Consider the following 24,283-nt stretch of genomic DNA (forward strand, 5'->3'; position numbering starts at 1 on the left):
AAAAAAAGGGGGGGGGGATATCTTGGAAATATAATTCCAAAAAGGGAGTATTATACCCCAAATCGGGGTATGTCTTGCAACCCTAGTTCCAATATTTCATGGAAAAGCAACATCAGAAAGTAGCACTACACTGATCACTCATGTCGCACATGATTATATACAGTATTCTAGCTGGGAAACATTCAGTGCAGAAATACTTCCCGTATCTTTGGGTTTTCAAACTAATGCGCAGTCCTGGAATCTAAGCCCAACAAAAACTGATATGAAAATCCTGGCTGTATAAAAGGGACAATTTCCGAAAAGCAAAAACTAAGACAGCACGGAATAAAATAACTAAGATAATTTTTAAGATTACGTGTTCAGTTCATAATCTACTTTTTTTTTTTTTAATGGCATGTCTTTATTTTACACTTTTAACTATAAAAATTTAATTATTATTAAGTATTACACGCAGTCAATTATTTTAGAGATATCTTCAAATATGCAGAAGAGCCAATGATTCAAAATTTACCCTGTATCACGACACAAATTCATTGAGGGCAACTCATTCTCGGTTTAAGCCTAATTCTGCACAGTAATTACATGTTAAGGGACACGTAAAGTTCCACGGAATCCCGAGATTCTACGTTACATCTATTTCCACACAGTAGCATATTTCGCAAGTGTTCGCGTACTATAACGATATAATCTCATGACAAAACTATTACGAGAGGAGTAAAAATAATAACTTACATCCTTTGAACACGTTTCATATGGAAATGATACAATAACTCCAAGAAGAAGTGATCGTCACAAGTGCCATTCATGTCGGTTTTGCGAAAAAAAACCGTACCAATTTTATAGATCTACCATTTTAGTGGACTGGCTAAATTATTTAATTTTCCGCACCTGTACGTGCAGCATGATTACGAAGAGTAGTAATCCATTTTGAAAATGGAAAAAATGTGTGTAAACCGGTAAACAAAGGAACATTGAGAAAATCTTAAGTACATACACAAACTATTTAAAGAAAAAAAAACGAGTATACAACTTGATTATCTTTCCATAAAGTTTACTTTTCTTTTTACAACTACTGCATAATTAATTATGCAAAGCATAAGACTTCCAATACCTAACACTCAACCTATACATTTAAAACTCTCTATAAACTGTTCTTATTAAACTTGAAAGTACACTGATAAATAAAGCGCCATCTCTTGTCATACGTTCTCATACTATCTCGTACACTACGAGAGTTTGTGGCTAATGAAGGTGTATTTGTTAGGTGGGTTAGATTTATCTGTCACGGTGATTTTCTGAAAATTTTAACTAGGATAACTTAAGAGGTGCATTTACGACCATTTTAGGTAAGTTTTCACATCAACCTGCTTCTTAATCATTAGCTAAAGTCGTCGGTGCATTATTATTTTTTACAAAACATGCCATGAAAGCGAGCCCACTTTTGTTAGTCTCCCTCCCTCATTTCCTTTTGTCCTTTTGGTACAGTCCTTCATCTTTCTCACCCTGACTGCCGGTCCTCTTGCCCCACTAACCCCACTTCGGTGAGGGGGATGCAGCGTTGGTGTTCTAGCTCTGGACATTCGTCTTGGTACTGTGGGAAGAGATAATGATCGGTTTGAAGATGCTTTGTAGAGTAATGAATAACAAAATTAACTGAGTAAAGAACAAGACGCCATTATACTGTTTCTTTCATGGCGTCTTTGTTACCAGCAATGCCAGGATTGAAATATCACTTCGCTAACTAACATAATGATTATATTAGTATATAACCATTACGTTATATTGATGCTGGATATATATTGTTCGTAAAGCATTAGCATAAGAACATTTGATATAATCTTTTCCGTGGTTCATTTGGTAAAGAACAAGATAAAAAAAAAGATTTGAGACAGCTATATTTTTTGTAAACGAAATGTTCGAAAAGGAACCACATAATACAAGTGCTTTTAATAAAAGTGAAATTGAAATAATTTTAGACCGAATATATAAAAATTATTATTGTATTTATATATTCACGTAAACCATATCCTTTGAACCTTTTACAAACACATGGTAGCCATTTAATTAAACGTCAAACTGCAAATTGGCTTAAAGAATTGTTTTGTACATGGTGACGGTTCATATGGCAAGTGGGTTTTTATATTTAACTCATTATCATGGTTATGTGAATAATTCATTCCGTTTAAGCTGTTATTGCGATTTTCTACTCCACACCAAACACATGATTGTAAGTTAATTAGTGTTCGATATTGTGTTTACTTGTATATACGGTAGAACAGATTCAATACGTTTAATGTTATGTCACCGCAAACGGAAAGTTGAAATTCAGGAAACATTGTGTTTGTTTATATTATTAATGCATAATATAATAAATATTGATACTACTCTGGATTTGCATAAGGTGCTGTCGATATATTACGCTGTGTTTTAAAGAGATAATTATTTACGTTTTTATACATTTTTTTTTTTTTTGCTAGTACGGTATAATGTGACGAACGAACAAACAGTAAAAAAAAAAAAAATTACAGCAAAGCTATTTAAAAATTATTTAAATACTACGATGTGTTGCTGTCAGCAGCCTGCTTCGTTACAAATTTCACGACTGTTTAGTTCGACCCGTGGTGATGCCATTGATTTTTCTTGCTCGTAGAACTTGATTCTGTATTACTGAAATAATAAGCAGGCTGAACGTAACGGAATTTTTAATAACTAAAACATTTTTGTCGAGAAAATTAGAATTTAAGTTATCAAAAAATAACGTTACATAAGTTAACTGTAGCCCCGTGTACATTAATGATTATAAAATAGTTTTTGCGATCTTATTAAACATATTTATCAAAGAGGCTTCATTCATTATTACCAGGAAAGCACATGTAGATAAGATAAATATTCCCATTTTATTATCAATTCGAAATTATAAATGGTGGAGGCATTCAGGGAAGGAATTACAGAAGCTACTGAGCTTTATATACCAGCTAAGCTATAGTTCAAGCTTTAGACCTAAATGGATATAAGCTGATTTGATTAACTAACAGCACAGAAGAAAAATGTGTGGGATATTAATGAATTAGTAGAGGGCGTTGAATATTATTATTAGCTATATGCTGCACCATATAGCTAACATTGGTTCACTACATGTGAATGGCCTAACTGTTGTTGATCATGTTCATATTGCTGACAAACTAAATAAATATTTTGTATCCATATTCACAGAAGTTTTTAGGGATGGACCACTAGAAGTACACTGTAATAACAGGGAGCTAAATGAATTTGTTATAGCTGAGAAGAAAGTGAAAGAGAAATTGCTGAAGCTAAAAGTAAATAAGGCACCTGGGGATGATGGGAACTATTTAGTTATATTTAAAAAAAAGCAGGAAAAGAGGTAAACAAATACTTGGAATTGTGAGACCATCCTTGGATTCAGTGGTGGTTCCAATAGATTGGAGGTGTGCAGATGTCTTTTATTCAGAAAGGATGATGTGACAGCTTGACTTCTGTTCCATGGAAATTAATGCCATTAGTGGTTAAAGAAGTATTTCAGGCTCATTTTAACAGGAATGGAATTATAAGGATATTACAGCATGGGTTTATTTATTTGGGGATCCTTTCTGGCCAATCTGCTTAGCTACTATGATGCAGTAACAATGGAACTGGATACAAATCATTTTTACATTTTGTATATTTTGATGCAGGCCCACGTGAAAGACTGCTATATAAATTGAACAATGGAAGAAGGGATGCTTTTGAGACATAGGATGGTTACATTTTCTTGAAATAATCTTAGTGGAGTTTCTCATTTTTCAGCACTGGGACTTTCAGCACAGCCAAAAAAAAAAAAAAAAAACCCTTCCATTTCACCCCTCAGTTTGTTTGAAATACCTGTCCAGCTGGGCCTTAAATTTATTTAGGCTATCAACTTCCACAACAAGGATGGAAGTCTGTTCCACCAACAAACTACCCTCTGGCTAAAGACAAATTTCCACACATCTGTCTTTCCTCAATCTGAATTTATGCCCTCTCAGGTGATTCTGAGCAAGAGGAAGAATCCCATCGGCATTGAGCATGCTCAAACCATTCAGGGCTTTATACACCTCACCAGTGCCTAGTCTCCAGACACTGTAATTTGCAAAACTTAAGCCTTTCTTCGTAAGAGCAACCCTTTGTTCCATTCACTAATCTTGTTGCCCTTCTCTGTACTCCTTCCAGCAGCTCTACATCCTTCTTGAAATGAGGCCTCCAGACCTGTATACAGTACTCAAGGTGTGGCCTGACCATTGCCTTATACAAGGGAATAATCACTTCCTTATCCCTGCTAGAAAAATTCCTGTATATCATTGACAAGGCACCATGAGCTACTCTTGCGGCCCATCTGCACTCTCAGAGAACTTCATATCTGCCTGCACAATAACCCCCAAGTCCTTTTCATTCTCTACCACTGTCAGTGTAGTACCACAGAGTTGATATGTTGCACTGGGGTTACTGTTTCCCATATGTAGTACTTTACATTTGTCAATGTTAAACTTCATTTGCCACCTCTGCCCATCTGCTCAACCTTTCCAGATCCTGTTGCAGCAGCATAGCTTCAGTAGTGTCCTTAACAACCCTGCCAACCTTTGTATCGTCTGCAAACTTGGACATTAAGCTTGATATACCATCATCAATATCATTTATAAATACAGAAAACAGTAATGGACCCAACACTGAACCCTGAGGGACTCCACTAATAAAATTAGTCCACGATGACCAGTGTCCATTGATTACCACTCTCTATCTTCTCCCACTCAACCATCCCTTTATCCATAGCAGCAATTTGCCTCCAATGCCAAAACTGGTCCAATTTGTGCAGCAGTCTGCCATGTGCAACAGTATCAAAAGCCTTTGTAAAATCCAAATATATAATATCAAAGTTATTCCCTGCATCCAGTTCTTTTGTGACTGCATCAAAGTATCCAGTCAAATTGATCAGGCAAGACTCTCCCTTTACAAAATCATGCTGTGTCCGAGCTATAACTGAAGTCTTGTCTAGATGATCCTGCAGTGCTTCTTTAACCAGGGCCTTCATTAATTTTCCTGGAACAGAAGTTAAACTCACAGGTCTATAATTATATGTGTCAGCCTTTGATCCTACTTTGTGAATTGGGGTCACATTTGCACATCTCCAGTCTATGGGTACCTCCCCCGAGTCCAAGGAAGCTCTCATAATTATGGCTAAGGGTTTGCTTACTTCCTTTGCTGCCTCCTTTAGTATAACTGGATAGATCCCATCCACCCCAGGTGCCTTTCTTGTGTTTATCTTCAACAATTTCTTCTTCACTTTACTCTCAGTTATTACAAGATTATCTAGCTTACTGCCAGAGTTGAATAGACCTCTGGCATTCCCCTCGCTGAATAACTCCTCATGTGTGAATGTCGATGCAAAATATTCATTTAGTTTGTTAGCTACTTGAGCAGGATCATCAACAGTTCAACCATCAATATCCAGTGGACCAATCTGATTCATCCCCTTCCTTCCAGAGTTTACATAAGTAAAGAACTCTTTGCATCCTTTGCCAAAGATTTCTCGTAATCTGCCTTCGCCTGCCTAACCTCCTTTGTAACTTGGTTACAGAACAGCTTATATCTATCATAGGCTTCTGTGTCACATGTTAATTTATGTATCCCATGCATTTTTCTTCTCTGCCTTATGTCTCATTAGTTCATCTGAAATCAATTTAGGCCTTGAACAATATTTCTTAGTTGGTATGTAAAGCCTAGTAGCTTCCAAGATAAGTTCTTTGAATACTTCCCATTTTGAATTTGGTGTTGGTAACATCATCAGTTGGTCCCACTGTATAGAATTTAAATACTGTCTCAGACCATCGTAGTCACCTTTATGAAAGCAAAAACACTTCCCTTTACCCCTGATTGTAGTTACCTCTTTGATTAAATTCCACTTCAGCACACTGTGATCACTGCCACCTAGTGTTTCCTTTATCTGCAGATTCTTAATGCATGAAGAATCACTACTGATAATCAGATCAACAGTATTACTCCCTCTAGTTGCCTCCCGAACATGCCGATGTAGAAAACAGTCATCCAATAAATCCACAAAAGCCTTCCTAGTGTGCGAGTGACCAACCCACAAATTCCAGTCAATATCTGGGAAATTAAAATCCCCCATTATAAGTCTCTCTGATTTACTGGCCCACTATTTCCCTGTACAGTTTCTTATTATACTCATCAGAGTCATTAGGCCTATAGCACACTTCTACTCTCAATTTTGATCTTCCAATGCTTATGTCACACCAAACTGACTCAACACTGCACTGTCCAGCGATGTCGACTGGCTTCACTTCCTTGGTTTTTATGTGTTTCTTAACTAATAGTGTAACCCCTCCTCCCTTCCTATCCTTTCTGTACACATTGTACTCTCCAAATTCCAGTTCTGCATTCCTTATATCTGTGTGACACCATGTCTCTGATATCCCAACAATATCTGCCTTTGATGTTTTGAGCAATACCTCAAATTCATCAAATTTATTTACCAAACTCCTAGCATTGGTGTACATGCAGGTATACATGCACCTGTTGCTATTCTTTGCTACCCTAACACAACCAATGTGTTTACTTGTACTGCAACAACTCCCAGCAGTCTCTGAAATATCCTGCATCTTGTTTTCCAGGCTGCTCATTCCAATAGAAGCAGTGCAAGAATCACTTTCACTGCCAGTGGCTACTGTTAATCTATTATTCCTTGTATTCCCCCAAGCTAGCAGTTTTCCAACCCACTTAACACTTCCTCGATAGCATCAGCAAATATTCTTGCACCGTTTCTATTTAAGTGTATCCCATCCCTGTAGAAGCAGTCTCTCCTGTTAACAAGTACCGACCAGGCTGAAAAAAATTCTACCCCTTGAGCCTTGCACAATCTTTCCAGTGCCAAATTGATCGACAAGGCTCTCATCATATACTCCGTCCTATTGTGTCTGGGCAGTATTGCAGACACTTTCAAATTCAACCCTAATTCACGTCTTTTTTTAATACATTTGCAGATGGGCTGAGAAGTGGCAGTTGAGGTTTAATATGGCCAGTAGTAATTCCTGATTAACATACCAATTCGGTGGTATCACCACACCCAAGTAGGTGGAGAACAAATGAGAAATAACAGTAATTTTATAGTCATACGTAAAGTTCTCCTAGCCATATAGACAGGCTGCCAGAACATATCATGGAGATATATGAATGATACAAAGGAACTTTGTCAAAAAGTCCCATTATATAATACAATGGTTAGGTCACATCTTGAGCACTACATGCAGTCTGGAAGCCTCATTTTAAGAAACATCGATTTCTTGGAATGAGTGCAGAGAAGAGCAATTAGATTAGTCAAGAACACAAAAGGATACACTTACCAAAATACTTAAGTTCTATAAATTAGTAGTAGCAAATGATGCATGAAAGCAAGCTTATATAGGCAGAAAACAAGGTATACAAGCATCAGCCAAAAAAAAAAAAAAAAAACACATTTCACCCATCCTTACCCCCCAAGAATTTGTATAATTTTCTTTGAATTTATTCAAACTTCCACAACAACAGGTGGAAGCCTGTTCCAACAATCAACCATCACTGGCTAAAGGCAAACTTCTGCACATCTAGTTTGCAACTATGCCCCCTCATGTTTGTGTAGTCACATGCATGGCATTCTTCCTCAGCAAGAGGAAGAATGCCATTCACATTCAGCTTACTCAATCCATTGAAGGCTTAAATAAACACCTCAATCAGATCACCTCACAGGTGCCTAGTCTCCAGCTGCTGCAGCTTGCAGAACTTAAGCCTTTCTCTGTAAGTGCACCCCTTTGTTCCTCTCACCAATCTTGTTCTCATTCTAGCAACTCTTAAAATTCCTTCCTAAAATGAGGCCTCAAGACCCATATCCAATACTCAAGGTATGGCCTGACCATTGCCTTATACCAAGGGATAATCACCCCCTTGTCTCTGCTAGCAAAATTCCTATATATCATTGACAAAACTCTATGACTTGCTCTGGCAACCCGTCTGCACTTCTCAGAGAACTTCATATCTGACTGCACAATTACCCCTGGGACTTTTTCATTTTCTATTATCCTGAGTGTAGTTCCACACAGTTGATAAGTTACTCTGAGATTACTGTTACTCATGTGCAGTACCTTGAATTTGGCAATGTTAAACGTTAACTGTCGTTTCTCAGCCCATCAACCTAATTTTTCTAAATCTTATTTCAGTAGCATACTGTTATTAATCATCCTGACAACCTTTGTTTCATCTGCAAACTTAGATATTAAGTCTGATATATACCTTCATCATATCATTAATAAATATTGAAAACAACGATGGGCCCAGCAACGAACCTTTGGGAACGTCATTGATAACCACTCTGTCTGCCTCCATTTAACAATCCCTTTATCCATAGCAGTAACTTGCTCTTAATCCCACATTGCTCCAGTTTATACAGCAGGTATAAACTGGAGCAATATAAATATAATATAAATTTCCTGAAATCCAAGTATACGATATCAAAATTAATTTTTGCATCCTTGTAGCACTTGAAAACTAAGCACTTTCAAGGAGAACTGATAGAAGTGTTTAAGGCTTTAAATGGATTGAATAGACTAAATGGTAGTGGTATTCTCTTTCTCAGACAACACACACATAAGGGGACATGAATTCAAATTGAAAAAGGATGGTTGCAAGAAAGATGTGTGAACTTTGCTTTCAGCCACTACCATTAGCTGTTGTGAAGTGGGTTGTTAGAATAAATTTAAGGAAGTATTAGATGGGATGTGCATACTTAATTTTATTTTTTTCCCCTCTTGATTAATGCTATATAACAGGAGTGGCCAACTTAATTTGTGATGTGATCTACCTTTTTCCTTCAAAATGTGCCGTGATCTACCATCTCAAAAATTTCATTGCACAAGAGGTGCACAAATTGAGGGATGATTGTATATTTAAAATTTGTTGTGATCGACCGAAATTAAATCCGCAATCGACTGGTAGATCGTGATCGAATTCTTGGCCAACCCTGCTATATAAGCTAGCTTCCTAACATTATTTGCCAGTACTAGAAATTTCTTTCCAGGACAAACAAAATTTATTTTCAGAAACCTTAATGTATTCATAAAAAAATAAGCAATAATTACAGATTAAGTAATATGAAACATGGTCTCATTATGATGGTTAAAGATTTAACTACCTAATTTTCAGCTTCTTTTTTTATATAATTGGAGAGAGTCCATCATCCCCAGGAACTTTGTTCATTTTTAGCTGTAGTGGCAATTTCTCTTCCAACTTGCTTTCTCTTATTATAAAATCAGAATTAGCTCCCTATTGGTAATAGGTAGAATTTTGCTTGTCCCATCTTTAAAACCTTCATACATGAAGTTTTTAGAGATTGGGTAAGCAGGAGTTGTTATTAATTTGTTTAAATAACAATTCTATCCTAGACTTTTTGTCCCTTGTATTTAGAGTTTAGCAAGCCATTTGATACCAATGAGAGTAGAAAGCCTCCATGAATGAAGTTGACTTTCCCTCCATATTATACTCCCCAAATTCCAGAATTGGAATTTGGGGAGTATAATATGTACAGGAAGGGAGGAGTAGTTATGCTGTTAGTTAAGAAACAAAATCTAAGGAAGTGCAACCAGTTGATGTTGGTGGGCAATGCAATGTTTAGTCTGTTTGGTGTGACATAAGCACTGTGAAAGGAAAAATGAGAGTAGGTGAGTGTGTTATAGGCCTAATGAATCTGATTATTACAATGAGCAATTGTGCAGAGAAATAGATGGGGCCAGTAAATCAGTGTGTCTTATAATGGGAAATTTTAATTTGACTGGAATTTATGGGTTGGTCACTCACACACTCAAGGCTTTTGTGGATTTATTGGATGATTGTTTTCTTCAGCAGCGTGTTCGGGAGGCAACTAGAGGGAGTAATACTCTTTATCTGATTATCAGTAGTGATTCTTCATGCATTAAGAATCTGCAGATAAAGGAACCACTAGGTGGCAGTGATCACAGTGTGCTGAAATGGGATTTACTCAAAGAGGTAACTACCATCAGGGGTAAAAGGAAGGGTTTTTGCTTTCGTAAAGGTGACTATGGTGGTCTGAGGCAGTATTTAAATTCTATACGGTGGGACCAACTGAAGATGATACTAACAGCAAATTCAAAATGGGAAGCATTAAAAGAATTAATCTTGGAAGCTACTAGGCTTTACATGCCAACTAAGAAATATTGTTCAAGATTTAGGCCTAAATGGATGTCAGATGAACTATTTAGACATCTGGCAGAGAAAAAAAAAAATGCATGAGATACATATAAATTAACAGGTAACACAAAATCCTATGATAGATATAAACTGGTCTGTAACCAAGTCACAAAGGAGGTTAGGCAGACAAAGGTAGATTACGAGAAATCTTTGGCAAAGGATACAAAGAAAAACAGCCAAGAGTTCTTTACTTATGTAAACTCCAGAAGGAAGGGGATGAATCAGATTTGTCCACTTGATATCGATGGTTCTGCTGTTGATGATCCCGCTCAGGTAACTAACAAACTAAAATATTTTGCATCTACATTCACACATGAGGAGTTATTCAGGGAGGGAAATATTAGAGGTATGTTAAACTCTGGTAGTATGCTAGATAATCTTGTAATAACTGAGAGTAAAGTGGAGGAGAAATTGTTGAAGATAAACACAAGAAAGGCACCTGGGGTGGATGGAATCTATCCAGTTATATTAAAGGAGGCAGCAATGGAAGTAAGCAAACCCTTAGCCATAATTATGAGAGCTTCCTTGGAATCAGGGGAGGTACCCATGGACTGAAGATGTGCAAATGTGACCCCAATCCACAAAGGAGGATCAGGAGGAGACACAGGTAATTACAGACCTGTTAGTTTAACTTCTGTTCCAGGGAAATTAGTGGAGTACCCTAGGGTTCATTGTTGTTTTCTGTATTCATCAATGATATTGATGATGGTATACCAGGCTTAATGTCCAAGTTTGCAGACGATACAAAGGTCGGCAGGGTTGTTAATGACAGTACGCTGCTGCTGCAACAGGATCTAGAAAAGTTGAGCAGATGGGCTGACAGGTGGAAACTGAAGTTTAGCATTGACAAATGAAAGTACTGCATATGGAAAGCAGTAACCCCAGAGTAACGTATCAACTGTGTGGTACTACACTGACAGTGTTAGAGTGAAAAGCATCTGGGGGTAATTGTGCAGGCAGATATGAAGTTTTCTGAACAGTGCAGACAGTCTGCAAGAGTAGCGCATGGTGTCTTGTCAATGATATACAGTAATTTTTCTAGCATGGATAAGGAGGTGATTATCCCCTTGTATAAGGCAATGGTCATGCCACACCTTGAGTACTGTATACAGGTATGGAGGCCTCATTTTAAGAAGGATGTAGAGCTGTTGGAATGGGTACAGAGAAGGGCAACAAAGTTAGTGAATGGAACAAAGGGTTGCTCTTACGAAGAAAGGCTTAAGTTTTGCAAATTACAGTGTCTGGAGACTTGGCACCTGTGAGGTGATCTGATTGAGGTGTATAAAGCCTTGAATGGTTTGAGCATGTTCAATGCTGATGGGATTCTTCCTCTTGCTCAGAATAATCACCTGAGAGGGCATAAATTCAAATTGAGGAAAGACAGTTGTAGGATAGATGTACGGAAGTTTACCTTTAGCCAGCGGGTGGTTGATTGCTGGAACAAATTCATTTTTTTGGCTGATGCTATATGAGCTTGCTTTCTTGCACATGTGCTCATGCTAGTGCTAAAAACACGGTTTCACTCTAACACTATTGACAAATTGCGGCAAATCTTTGCACAGACACGGTTCTTATATAATATGGTTGCACTCTAACACAGTTAGAGAATTGCGGCCAACCTCGCATAACACGGTATTTTTGTGCTATATTATGTTGATTTAATTTTTCAACATTTCCATTCTTTTTTTTGTGACTCCGAACCGTTGACTCACTAGTCGTTATGAAAAAAAATATATTGAAAAATCCCCATATTTTAGTTCTGTGCTATTGAACTTGTGCTTGTTTGAGACCATAAAAAATTGTGACTTCAAAGTGGGTAATTCCTGACTTTTAAGGTTTTTGTAAAGTTATTTTTTTGTTTATTTGATTGTTTATAAAATTTTCCAGGTATGTATTACTAAACTTTGTTTTTAACAACCGTATTGGAATAATTTATTTGTTGTAAATTAAATTCCAGCACTAAATTGTGCCCAAAGAAATTAAAAAAACACCACTCAAAAGAAACTTTATTTCTCTAGTCTAAATCAAAGAAACAAATTTTGGATTGACTTGCAAAGGGGAAAAATTATCATACGTTTCAAAAAAGTTTAAATTTAAATGAAGCAACAATTGAGATCATAAAGAAAAATGAACAGTAAAATTGAACTGCTGTTGCTGCAGGATCTATCATTTTCACAAATAAGATAGCTCATCCCTGAGCACCAATAATTAAGAAAATGGAAGAAGTACTCAGTATGGGGATTGACTATAGCAGTAAAAAACGGATCTCCTTAGATGGCAATGTAATTAAAAGGCACTAAAAAATAAAATATAACCGTTAAAAAAAGAAAATTTAAATTCTCTACTCAACCCTTAACATCACCTTAATTGTCCCTGCATCCAGGGTTCACACCCTGGATGCAGGGACAATTAACAGGAATATACACACTCTCGCACAAATGTTCACAGGCAGATTGGATGTGTCAGCCCTGGATAATGTTCTGGTCAAACCACGTGCCACTGCTAGACGTTGCAGAGGAGTATATCTCCCACTCCGTTCAATCCTCAATATATGAAGATTCTTCCTGTCAAATACAGCAAAAATATTGAACTTTCTGAAGATAGATGCTGATAAACTGTGAGGATGCAACGTATCAGAAAGAGGTCTTCCAGAATTCTTATAGACTTACTACTGAAATATGAATTGGCTGTAATGTGAGAACATTCCAAAGAGTTGCGACTAAATTGGGGCCTTTATTGTTTTCTGTATTTATAAATGATATTGATGATGGTATATCAGGCTTAATGTCCAAGTTTGCAGACGATACGAAGGTTGGCAGGGTTGTCAAGGACACTACTGACACTATGCTGCTGCAACAGGATTTGGAAAGGTTGAGCAGATGGGCTTCGAGGTGGCAAATGAAGTTTAACATTGACAAATGTAAAGTACTACATATGGGAAACAGCAACCCCAGAGCAACGTATCAACTCTGTGGTACTACACTGACAGTGGTAGAGAATGAAAGGGACCTGGGGGTGGTGGTGCAGGCAGATATGAAGTTCTCTGAGCAGTGCAGACGAGCTGCAAGAGTAGCTCATGGTGTATTGTCAATGATATATAGGAATTTTTCTAGCAGGGATAAGGAGGTGATTATTCCCTTGTATAAGGCAATGGTCAGGCCACACCTAGAGTACTGTATACAGGCCTGGAGGCCTCATTTCAGGAAGGATGTAGAGCTGCTGGAACGAGTACAGAGAAGGGCAACTAGATTGGTGAATGGGACAAAGGGGTTCTCTTACGAAGAAAGGCTTAAGTTTTGCAAATTACAGTGTCTGGAAACTAGGCACCAGCGGGGTGATCTGATAGAGGTGTACAAAGCCTTGAATGGTTTGAGCATGCTCAATGCTGATGGGATTCTTCCTCTAGCTCAGAAAAATCACCTGAGAGGGCATAAATTCAAATTGAGGAAAGACAGATGTAGGATAGATGTGCGGAAATTTGCCTTTAGCCAGCGGGTGGTTGGTGGGTGGAACAGACTTCCATCCCTTGTCGTGGAAGTTGATAGCCTAAATAAGTTTAAGGCTCAGCTGGACAGGTATTTCGAACGAACAGAGGGGTGAAGTGGAAGTGGTTATTTTTATTTATTTATGTTACTATTTTTTTTTTTTTTTTTCTTGGCTGATGCTGCATAAGCTTGCTTTCTTGCATCAAATGCCTCTACTAATGCTAATGCTAATGCTAATGCTAAATGAAACTCCGTAGCCGAGTGGTCAGGGGTGGGAGTGCAGTAGCACACGCTCTTTGAGTTGACCGGGGTTCAAGCCCCCCTGACTGCTGAATACGTCGATCTGCCAACCCGCGTTGGACCATCATGCCAGATTATGGTCCATTTCCCTTAACATGAATTGTTGAGGAGGCTTCCATCCTGCAGTGGGTTGATAATGGCTGCACTTTACCTTTAAGTGAAATGTTCTACTTTAAGAAAAATAATAATTGTTAAGCATATTGAATGGAAAAATATACCTTCACTAACAGTTGTGTAAATATAGAATTTATATATGGAATTACTGATTTGTAAATATAGGATTTGCATATACAGAATTATTAAATAGAAAATATGTACCAAATGTATTTTGGGACGAGACTGCGTGTTCAGTGTATGTAACCCACTGCCTGTAGTATCTCATACCTTGCTATGTAATTAGCACCCTCCAGGCACTTAGTTGTCTTGGGTTGGTTCCTTTTGTGGAATAAACAGATGATAATAATAATAAAAATGGAAAATCTTCCGTTAACCCGGTATTTGTTTGCCGGTAAAGGTTGGTTTGAGCGATTTAAAAACCGCTTCTCATTACATAACATAAGAATTCAAGGGGAAAGTGCATCGGCTGATAATGAAGCTGCCAAGAAGTATGCAGAGGAATTTCAAAAAATTATTGAAGAGCACGGATACACACCACATCAAGTTTTTAATGCCGATGAGACAGGTCTTTGGTGGAAAAAATGCCAAAGAACATTTATTTAAAAAAAAGAGAGAAAACTACACCAGGTTTTAAGGTACCAAAATATCGTGTAACATTACTTATGTGCAGTAATGCATCAGGAGATTGCATGATAAAACCTGTGCTAGTTTATAGATCCTCATGTAATGAAAGGTGTAAATAAAAACGCATTACTGGTATATTGGAAAGCAAATAAAAAAGTTTGGGTAACTGCCGATTTGTTTAAAGAATGGTTTCTAAATTGTTTTGTGCCAGCTGTTGAAAACTATTTAAAGCAGAAAAATCTAGATTTAAAAGTTTTATTACTATTGGATAAAGCACCAGGCCATCCAAACATTGAAGTAATGTTCCTACCACCCAATACAATTTCCTTAATTCAGCCATTAGATCAAGGCATTATATCTACTTTTAAAACTCATTACCTCAGAAAATTGTTACAATGGATTTTGGAAAAAAATTGATTCCGAATCTATTGAAGTGATGGAGGCATGGAAACATTTCTCAATTGTGGACTTTATCAGAATCATAGCTTTATCACTCATCATCATCATGAACTTGGTCCGGCTTAGGTCTTTTAAGACCTGTTCCGTTATAGCTCTTGGAGGTGGTCTTGGTCTTCCAACATCTCTCTCTTCCCTATAGGTTTGTAGTTAAAGGCTAATTTTGGGATCCAGTCTGGGTTCATTCTTTCTATGTGGCTGATCCATTTTTCTTGATACCATTTTAAGTCATTTACTATGTTATCTACTTTTAATTTCTCGCGGATATCTAAATTTCTTTGGTGGTCTAGTCTTGTAAAGCCTAATAATGGTCTTAAAAATCTCATTTGTGCTGGTTCTAGTTTGTGTGCATATCTTATTTATGACCCAAGTCTCACAGCTGTTGAAGAGGGGCTGGTTTTGAAGTGATGTTGTGCAGTTGTAATTTTGTTTCAGTTGTCATTTGTTTTCCAAAGTGGCATTTAATCATTCCATTCATTTTATTATATTTTTGTAGTTTAGTGTGGATGTCTTTCCCTTCATTTGATATTAAATTTCCCAAATAGGTGAAGTCAGATATTTATTCTATTATTTTATCATCAATAACAATTTTGACTCTGTTTTTTCCACATAATCCCATTGATTTTGTTTTTAAGGTGGAGATTTTCATCTTGTACTTTTTACCTAATTTTCTTAAGTTCATTTGCTGCTATCTGTAGTTCATATTCAGATTTTGCAATTGTAACTTGATCATCAGCATATATAATATAGTTTGGATTTTATTCCTGTTGTTCAATTATATTCTGTTATTAATTGTTTGTTTCCGTTCTTTAAGAATTTTGTTGATGTAGATATTAAATAAATTTGGTGATAGTCCACATCCTTGTTTCACTCCTTTATTGGTGTTAATTGGGTCTGATAGTTGGCCATTAGAATATTTTATACAGACTTTTGAGTTTTTATATAGGCTTTGGATCGCTTTCCGGAGTTGGGTTGGGATATTTTCTTCATGTAGAATCTGCCAAAGTTTTTCCCGGTTTACATTGTCATATGCTTTTTCATAATCAATAAAGAGCAGAAACGTTGGTAGATTGAATTTCTTCTTTTCTCCAAAATTTGTTGTAGTGAGAAAATGGCATCTATTGTGCTTCTCCCTTTACTGAACCCACATTGTTCTTCTTCTAAGAATTGTTCACTGTATTTATTAATTTATTCTTTACTATATTAGTTTGCTTTCTTGCATCATATGCCTCTACTAATGCTAATATTAGAGTATAGCTTTGCAGCAGTGTTATCCCTTATCCATCTGTAGTTGTTAGGGTTATTTCTGGAGCCTTTTTTGTGTAAATTGATTACTATTCCTGTTTCCCAATCTTTGGGTATCTGTTGCTTATGCCATATGATGTTAAATAATTTTAGTAGCACGTTTTTTAGTAAGGTGCCCCCATATTTAAATAGTTCTACATGCAAATTGTCTATGCCTGGGCTTTTTTGGTTTTTTTTTGATTTTTGTAATATTAACTCTAGTTCTTTCATTGTTATATTTTCTTCATCTTTGGTTATCACAGATTTGTCTTACAATTCCCTAGTGCCTGGGTTATACCATAGTTTGGAATAGGGTTGCTTCCATTCTGCTTGGGAGATGGAGTTGGTTTTTATTTGATCATTTGTGTCTAGTTGTAATTTCTTAAAAATTTTAAAACCTCTTCTCTGTGGGCCCGTGATATCACGTTCTAAAGATTTAACAAATTTATCCCAGTCATCTCATCGGATTCTCCGGTTAGTTTTCTAAGCTTTTTATGTGTAGATGTAGGTCTTTAGTTTGTAGGAACAGTTTATAGGTCTTTTTTTTTTCTCATTGATTGTTTGTTTCAATTCTTCATTCCAAGTTCTTAGCTAGTTTTTATTTCTTATAGGTTTATATCCAAGACTTTCTTCAGCAGTTCCCAGAATTGATTTTTTCATGTTTGACCAGATTTCCTCAATATTATCTTTAGCTTTATCACTCAAAGAATTAAAATCATCAACAAAATACGTATTGGAAAAATGTATGGCCAGAGTCAGTTCATTCAGGAAATATGGTCAAACCAACAGAAAATGGAATCGGTGCGATAGTAGAGCTTGCTAAGTCAGGAGGAGGGGAAGGTTTTGATGATATGACTAAAGAAGACGTTGAAGAATTAGTGGCTGGTGGAAATGGCATTGGAAGTAAACCAAAACAATTCAGAGGATGATATGCAGACGAAAATTCTGAAGTTACAAATTTTACACTAAAAAGCATACGGAAAAGCATAAACTTAGCCGAGCAATTAGAATCTTATTTTTTGAATGCAGATCCTTTGACTGAAAGGAGCACAAAATTCAAAAGGGAGCTTCAAAAATGCATAGCTCCATACCATAAAATTTACAAAGATCTTTAAAGCAAAAGTAAACAAACCCAGATTACTAATTTTTTAAAGAGAGCAGAAGATACACTAAATCTAGATGCTGCAGAACAAAGTTCAGATATTCTGCAGCAGAGAAAACGTTCTTGTTTTATTGTGCTTAGCAGTAGTGAAGAGGAAGAAAATTAAATGAACATACATTATCTATCTGATATTTAACCCCAGGGGCTCATATCTAGTGAGTATAGGCTTGGTACACCCATGGTCCTGAGCTGGATATCATCATTCTTCTCTTTCTTGGAGATTCCCTTCTACTTCTTTCCCTCTCTCTGGGTAACTCAGGAATTTTTTTTTTTGGCTGGTGCAACAAAAGCCTCAGGCTTCCTTGCACCATATAGTTAATGATAATAATAATAATATATGTATCACAGTTTGTAAGACATTTGTTTAGTTATTACTATTTTTAATAAAAATTAAGTTTCCAATACTTATAAAAAAAAAAAAAAGGTATATTTTTGTTAGCTTTTGGAATGTAACACCCCTTTATGTACTGGTTCTTAGTTCCATATAACACAGTTGCGCACTATACGAGGGTTACCAGTATTTTATTGTCATATTTACTGTTTTTTCCTAACCCTATATTTCCTTAGTCATGTCAACCTTGTTTTGCCAGATGTAGTACTTTTTTGTTTTTATGTTTCAAATTTTAAGTATTCATTCTAATTTATTATTTTAAATATTTTTTATTTTAAAGATAAGATTAACACATAAAACTGAAAAAGTATATACATACACACACACGAGGGACATTCAAAAAATAAGTTGCACCTGCTGCCATCTCTTGGTATAATTGCACAACAATGTGGTGCCTGCACAGAATGGAGTTCATATCTTGCGTCCCTGGTAGGTGAGTTGCGTTGATGTAGCGGTAACAGTTGCGTAGGAGCAAGCATTCATAATGGCACATCAGCTAGAATGTTATTCCAGGTTTGAGGTACACGGAACGTTACGATTTTTATGGGCGAAACTTCTGAATTGTCCTGAGATTCATTGTGAAATAATGGCGGTGTATGGGGAAAATGCAATGTCGCATCCAGCGATAGTGAAGTGGGGCCAACAATTTGAAAGTGGTCACACAGAATTGATGGATGCTGATCAAAAAGGAAGGCCGTCAATGTCGACCACTGTAGACAATACGATGTAGGCTGATGAAATGATTCGCAGTAATTGATGACTGACAGTCGCAGAAATGGCAAAGGAGTTGGATATTTCAGTAGGCAGTGTTCATTCCATAGTCTGAACATCTTGACTAGTGCAAATTGTGTGCACAATGGGTTCCTTGTTCACTGACAGACAAACACAAAGGGCAACATTTTTTTGTCTTCTCTAGCCTTCCTTCAGCACTCACCTGTGGAAGGCCATGACAATGAAACATGGGTGCCATTTCACCCCAGAAACAAAGAGAGCGTCTACGGAATGAAGACACAACATCACCTGTGTAGAAGAAATTCAAAGTTGCACCATCAGCAGGAAAGGTCATAGCCACTGTATTTTTCAGCTATGAAGGAGTTGTTTACATGGAATTTATGGCAAAAGGCACAACAATTAATGCTGTCTCATACTGCCATACATTTCAGTCTTTGTGAACAGCCATGAAAAACAAGAGGCCTGGAAAGTTAGGCGGATGTTGCTCTCATTCAGGACAGCGCCGCACCACACAATGCAAGCACAATGTGACACTTGCTCCAAAGTTTTTGATGGGAGGTATGGCAACATCCGCCTTACAATCCCAATCTTTTGCCTTGTGACTAACATCTTTTGCAAGCTGAAAGAACATCTAAGGAGCAATGATTTACAAATGATGAGTAGGTGCAAACAGCAGTTCGACGGTGGCTGAATGACAAAGGAATGGTTTCTATCATCAGGGAATTGGATGTTTAGTCACACGTTCCAAGTGTTTACACCAACTCTGTGACTATGTGGAAAAGTAGTGCAAGGTATGTGCTTTCTATTGCATAATGTTACTTACCTCAATAAATGTCTCTTGGGCTACAATGGTCAAGTGTAACTTATTTTTTGAATTATCCTCATATATATATATATATACATATATTTCTTCTTTTTTTTTTTAACATTGTCGCATAATGAAAGGTACAGAAACCGAATAACGTAACTCATCAATTTTAATTTTAAACTTGATTTACTTATTATGTTTTCTATTTACAGTTCCTAAGGTTTTAAGTAACTGAAAGAACACTTTTTAAAATATTTACAAAGTTTTGCAAACATGTCAAAATCAAATGCAAATAAAGCATAAATTTTAATTTGATTTCAATTACTGCATTGAAATATACCTGCAATCCTGTAGTATTTTATTGCACAGGGAAAATGGTCCAATTCTGGGGGTTTAAGATAAATGTAGCAGTTATTTTTTTAAATCACAGTTTTATTTCCATACACTGCTTTGAAGTGGTTTTTTTTTTTTTTTTTTGGCTGATGCTGCATAAGCTTGCTTTCTTGCATTAAATGCCTCTACTAATGCTAATGCTAATATTATTCACAGTTTGGCATTTGCTTGCTAATATAGACGACCTGTCAGCTGATGAGAAGCCTTATTGGCTTCTCATCAGCTGACAGGTTGTCTATATTAGTGAGCAAATGCCAAACTGCGAATAGTATATTGAAACAGATGTCCTAGCTGTATCTCAGATTTTTAATAGTATAAACAAGAGCTATGGAACTCAGTATGTTCTATGTTGATTTCAATATTTGTAGAAGAATAAGAGAAATTTCCTGTGATCATGACATACGGTCGAAAATCGTTTTTCAGAATTTATTAAACTTTTTAAAATTAATTTTTAATTGTTTTCAATTTATTTTTTACTGTAATCATTTTGCATTAATGTTATATTCATTTTAATTTCTGGAAAGTATTGTATGCAAGTGTTCTACCATATTGAGGTAAATTTCTCTTATTCTTCACAAATACTCAGATTTTTAAATATAGCAGTTCTGCAAATTCATCTGTTCTGGTAATGCTATACAATTATAAAAAGATATAAGCAACTTAGGCAGAAATGTGAATAATGTTTTTTTTGTTTCTTAGTGATAAGTACTTGGTGCTCCGGCTTCATTGAGAGCAAATAGTCTCTCTGTTATCCAAGTTCAACATAGGTAAAGCGTATGAATTTTTATTTAATATCAGTGTATTGAGATACCACTATGATCTTATAGCATTATTCAAAGAGGTAACTACCATCAGGGGTAAAGGAAAGGGTTTTTGTTTTCGTAAAGGCAACTACGATGTTCTGAGACAGTATTTAAATTCTATACAGTGGGACCAACTGATGATGTTACCAACAGCAAATTCAAAATGGGAAGCATTCAAAGAACTTATCTTGGAAGCTACTACTAGGTTTTACATATCAACTATGAAATATTGTTCGAAGTTTAGGCCTAAATGGATGACAGATGAACTAATGAGACATATGGCAGAGAAGAAAAATGCATGGGATACATATAAATTAACACGTGACACAGAAACCTATGATACATATAAGTTCGTCTGTAACCAAGTCACAAAGGAGATTAGACGGGCGAAGGCAGATTACGAGAAATCTTTGGCAAGGGATGCAAAGAAAAACAGCAAGGAGTTCTTTACTTATATAAACTCTAGAAGGAAGGGGATGAATCAGATTGGTCCACTGGATATTGATGGTTCAGCTGTTGATAATCCTGCTCAGGTGGCTAACAAACTAAACGAGTATTTTGCGTCTATATTCACACATCAGAAGTTATTCAGGAAGGGGAATGCCAGAAGTGAAGTAAACTCTGGCAGTGGGCTAGATGATTTTGTAATAACTGTGAGGAAAGTGGAGGAGAAATTGTTGAGGATAAACATAGAAAAGGCACCTGGGGTAGATGGGATCTATCCAGTTATATTAAAGGAGGCAGCAAAGGAAGTAAGTAAACCCTTAGCCATAATTATTGTTGTTATTTAGGAGCATTAGTAACTAAGGCCATATTACTCCCGGAATATGCAGTGGTCATTCCCTGACCTTTCCGCATCCTCCATATTTGGTGGTCATGGACTCGAACGCCGGTCTAATCAAGAAGCGTGTGCTACGTACTGCTGCTCCTGCTCACCTGGCTACGGAGGCGCGTGCCATAATTATGAGAGCTTCTTTGGACTCAGAAGAGATACCCATAGACTGGAGATGTTCAAATGTGACCCCAATTCACAAAGGAGGACAGAGGCTGATACAAGTAATTATAGATCTGTGAGTTTAACTTCTGTTCCAGGAAAATTAATGGAGGCACTGGTTAAAGAAGCATTGCAGGATCAACTAGACAGGACTTCAATTATAGCTCGGACAGCATGGTTTTGTGAAGGGAAAGTCTTGCCTGACCAATTTGATTGGATATTATGATGCAGTAACAAAAGAACTGGATGCAGAGAATAACTTTGATATTATATATTTCGATCTTAGAAAGGCTTTTGATACTGTTGCACATGGCAGACTGCTGCACAAATTGGAGCAGTGTGGCATTGGAGGCAAATTGCTGCTATGGATAAATTGATGGTTGAGTGGGAGAAGACAGAGAGTGGTAATCAATGGACACTGCTCATCGTGGACTAATTTTATTAGTGGAGTCCCTCAGGGTTCAGTGTTGGGTCCTTTATTGTTTTCTGTATTTATAAATGATATTGATGATGGTATATCAAGCTTAATGTCCAAGTTTGCAGACGATACAAATGTTGGCAGGGTTGTTAAGGACACTACTGACGCTATGCTGCTGCAACAGGATCTGGAACGGTTGAGCAGATGGGCTGAGAGGTGGCAAATGAAGTTTAACATTGACAAATGTAAAGTACTACATATGGGAAACAGCAACCCCAGAGCAGCATATCAACTCTGTGGTACTACACTGACAGTGGTAGAGATTGAAAAGGACTTGGGGGCTATTGTGCAGGCAGATATGAAGTTCTCTGACAGTGCAGACGGGCTGCAAGAGTAGCTCATGGGCGTCTTGTCAATGATGTACAGGAATTTTTCTAGCAGGGATAAGGAGGTGATTATTCCCTTGTATAAGGCAATGGTCAGGCCAAACGTTGAGTACTGTATACAGGTCTGGAGGCCGCATTTTAAGAAGGATGTAGAGCTGCTGGAACGAGTACAGAGAAGGGCAACAAGATTAGTGAATGGAACAAAGTGTTGCTCTTACGAAGAAAGGCTTAAGTTTTGCAAATTACAGTGTCTGGAGACTAGGCACCGGCGAGGTGATCTGATAGAGGTGTATAAAGCTTTGAATGGTTTGAGCATGCTCAATGCCAATGGGATTCTTCCTCTTGCTCAGAATAATCACCTGAGAGGGCATAAATTCAGATTGAGGAAAGACAGATGTAGGGTAGATGTGCAAAAATTTGCCTTTAGCCAGCGGGTAGTTGGTTGGTGGAACAGACTTCCATCCCTTGTTGTGTAAATTGATAGCCTAAATAAATTTAAGGCTCAGCTGGACCGGTGTTTCGAACTAATGGAGAGGTGAAATGGGAATGGTTTTGTTTTTTTTTTTTTTTGGCTAATGCCGCATAAGCTTGCTTTCTTGCATCATATGCTTCTACTAATGCTAATGCATTGTACTTTTGATACCACACAATGCCTTTTGTAAGAGAGAGAAAGAGCAGATGAAATAGTTCCATGACTATTTTCATTTAAACAAATTTAATATTTACAGATTTCCTGCAGTTTTAGAGCAAAATTCAAGCTATGGAAAATTTATATAACTATTATATTGTCTGTCCTGAAGCATCAATTTGTATATATTTATATAATAAAAGCAAACAAGGTTTGCATTAAAAGGTAATGCACTGTTAACAATTTCAGTGCTAAAATATATGCTAAAATTGAGTTTTTCAAAATTGGCTATTTACATTTTTTCCATTGGTTATATAATTACAGTAGAGTTTCTTTGAAGACTGTATTTGAAATTTTTGATTGCATTAGTTGTAGGTGCTGCCATAACTTCTGCCTCACTGGAAAATTCTCTGTTCCTTTAAAGAGGGACAATGATTTTTTTTTTTCTTTTTAATTTTAGGAATGATATAACGTATGATGTTGAAGAAGATATGAACCAGAAATTGGCGAAATTTCAAAATATATGTGGACCAATAAAAAGAAGTCTGGCCAAAAAAAAACAAGGAAAGAAACACAATTGAAATTAAATTTTACAAAGTAATGACAATACCAACACTTCTTTACGGTTCTGAAACATGGATACTGAAACAAAGAGACATTAACAGAATACAAGCTGCAGAAATGAAATTTTTAAGATATGTTAAAGGATGGTAAAAAATTAGATAAAATACCAAATGTAAATATTAGAAAGGAATTAAAGATTTACTCATTAATTTACTCAATTAATGAAAAAAATTATAGAATATAGACAAAGATGGAAAGAACATGTAGGAAGAATGGAAGATAATAGATTCCCTAAATTAGCTTACACATATAGAGCAAAAGGAAAAAGAGACAGAGGAAGATGCCGGCTCCGTAGCCAGGTGGGCAGGAGCAGCAGTGCGTAGCACACGCTTCTTGATTAGACCGAGGTTCGAGCCCGTGACCACCAAATATGGAGGATGCGGAAAGGTCAGGG

General features: G+C 36.7%; 1 protein-coding gene across 5 annotated transcripts in view; it reads left to right on the forward strand.

The window, feature by feature from the left end:
• The first annotated feature begins 1,273 nt into the window (after positions 1-1,273).
• Positions 1,274-24,283, forward strand: part of LOC150080131 (uncharacterized) — a 660,399-nt gene continuing 637,389 nt past the window's right edge. For 4 of the 5 annotated variants that reach the window (XM_090382143.1, XM_090382148.1, XM_090382147.1 and 1 more), the window contains exon 1: positions 1,274-1,346. The gene's annotated coding sequence lies outside the window, so the exon portion shown is untranslated. The remainder of the gene's footprint in view (positions 1,347-24,283) is intronic. The other variant, XM_090382144.1, reaches the window with a different exon arrangement.

This window comes from Mastigoproctus giganteus, chromosome 9 (genome assembly GCF_048544385.1).
Source record: "Mastigoproctus giganteus isolate SK-2022 chromosome 9, ASM4854438v1, whole genome shotgun sequence".
NCBI classification, from domain to species: Eukaryota; Metazoa; Arthropoda; class Arachnida; order Uropygi; family Thelyphonidae; genus Mastigoproctus; species Mastigoproctus giganteus.